General features: G+C 33.4%; 1 pseudogene; it reads right to left on the reverse strand.

Annotated features, from left to right (window-relative positions):
* Nucleotides 1-2,616, reverse strand: part of LOC105743157 — a 20,008-nt pseudogene that overhangs the window by 1,829 nt on the left and 15,563 nt on the right.

Below are 2,616 nucleotides of genomic sequence, written 5' to 3' on the forward strand. Positions count from 1 at the left end.
TATTTGGTGGTACTGGGGATTGAACTCAGGACCCTGCGCTTGCCAGGCAGGCGCTTATTCTACTAAGCTATCTCCCCAGCCCAGGCCCAGCAATCTTTTATCCTTCTGTTGCTTCTTCTGGTAGGAACACCACTGGGCCTGGTCCAGCCAGGCTGACTGACTAACGGGCCAGCAGCAGCTGGACATGGACAGGGACACGCTGAACGTGGCTGGTTTTGCTGCGGGCCACCTATGCAGCACTTTAAAAGATTGAAACTCTTTCATAACTTCCCTATTGTGACAATATAATTTTCTCATTTTCTCCCACTTATTTATGTAGTTATATTTTTAAAAAATATTTTAAAGATTAAAAAAAGACAAAGACAGAAAAAGAGCAACAATCATGCATACATGTATTTGGAAATCTGAGCAACAGATTTGATGATAAAAATATATAATATAACAACTATTGTTAATTTTCTATTCTTGTTTTGAAATTCTTTCACTTTTTGATTAACAGAAGCATGTTTGTTCTCTTTTTAAAGTTTATTTTTAAAATGATGTGTACTTGAGATACATGTACAAGTATCTTATAAAGCTTTATTCTAGTTTTGTAAATTAGTAAATATTTTAAATCTTCATTCTACTTTTCTTTGGAAAACATCCCCTTACAGAGGCATAGTATGATTCATTTTTTATATATTTGTTAATTTTCTTTTTTGTATTTTAGGGCAGGGTCCACAGGATGTTCAGGGTCTCACTACTAGATCAGATTCATAGTGGTCCTCTTATTTATAGCCTCCCAAGAGCTCGGATTACAGGTGCATGCCAACTCCTCCAGTCTCAGTTGCCAGGGCTGGAGATTTGGCTTAGTGGTACAATGCTTGCCTAGCAAACTGGAAGACCTGGATTCGGCCATTGGGACCAAAAACAAAAAATAAACCTCTCCTAAAAACAATTCAATCAATTGCTACCTCAGCATGCCCCAGGAGGCGAGGACACACAGCACGCCCTGGGATCCAACCTCTGGCCCCTGCACCTGCTTTCAGGCACTTTAATCCGCTAAACTATTTGGGCGGCCCTAGTAAGATTTATTAAATTCAGAAATTTATATAAGAAAAATTTATTGTGTGTTTAATAATGAAAATTAACATCTGATTGCTGGAGCCATTTGTGTTCACACTGAAGGACCTAGTGGTTGAATTGGATACCGACACATTTATTTAGCTGTTTAGGATGGAATGAAATAGTCATTTGTTACTTGAATAATGTGAAGGATTGAAGAAGGAGAGAAATCAAAATTCATTGTCCTGAACAAGGAATTTAATTTATTTCTGTAATTATAGAAATTCCCAGTATGGCAATAATTACATTACCTATTTTTTCTTATTGAATAATTTTTCTTAATCATCTTTTCAGAAAATTATTTACTTTGGGAAAGTATACAGTTGCAAAGTTAGTTGCACATGTCTAGAGTACTTGGATCTGAGGAAAATGTATTTAAATCTCAGGAATTCTACCATTTAAGAACTTTTTACAATACATTATCTAAAATGGTCTGTTTTTCTTTTCTTTTTTATTTTTTTTGAAAGCCTATTGGGAAGTGTACAAAGCAAAGTACAACTGACAAGACTAAATAGGTATTTAAAAAAATTCCATGAGATAATGTGTTTCTAAGTGTTTATCTACAGCTATTTCTATACAAGCAATAGCTATACTACTTTATATTGTAGAATGTTGTCTTTTTATAAAATTCAGATTTAAAAAAATAGGTAATACTTGCATGTGTTAAGAAAATATTTAAAATGGCATAGTATAAAAAATTCTTAATCCTACTGACTTCTCTGTTCCTTATTTCTTTTTAATTGGGTTACTTTTTTTTTTTTTTTTTTTTGGTGGAACCAGGGATTGAACTCAGGCCCTTGCGCTTGCCAGGAAAGCGCTTATTCCACTGAGCCATTCCCTGGCCCCCGGGTTACATTTATTTTAAGTTCTGTAATTTTTGTTTTGAGCACACTTTCCTTCTTAATAAGTAAGCAAATAGCCTGTGAGGAGATTTGTGAGAATAATTCATCACACATAATGTTTTTATCTTCTTACTAGCTACTAAGGAAAGTTCTAACATGTTATTTAACTAAAAATGCATGGAGACACATATTACCAAAACTTTTATAAATAAGAATACTGATATTTATTAGACAAACTCAATATCTTCTGCTACAGCCACTATAAGTGAGCCATTGCTGATTCTTAAAGCAGCATTTCTGCTTTGCAGCTTTTCAGATATGACTAAGTGAACCTGCATTCTGTTAAAAATAAAAAGTATTCCTACATCCAAAGAATATTTCTTCCATTCCTGAGTGTATCTACTTATGAAATTCTAAATACATAACTCCAGAAATAATATGATATTTTGTGCAACAATAATAGGATTCTTTCTTTACTATAAAAACCACCATTAAGTAAATTACTCATATCAAAATGGAGGCAATATTTGGTTGAAAATATATGAACACATTGTGACCATCAATATTGCCATGAAGATAAATATGGATTTTGGAAATATGAACTTTTCATTCAAATTTTGGGAGATACATGTTTTCTGGATACTTGTTTGTATAATTTTTATTTGTAAAA

Source organism: Octodon degus, unplaced genomic scaffold (assembly GCF_000260255.1).
Source record: "Octodon degus isolate 3935 unplaced genomic scaffold, OctDeg1.0 scaffold00103, whole genome shotgun sequence".
Classification (NCBI taxonomy): domain Eukaryota; kingdom Metazoa; phylum Chordata; class Mammalia; order Rodentia; family Octodontidae; genus Octodon; species Octodon degus.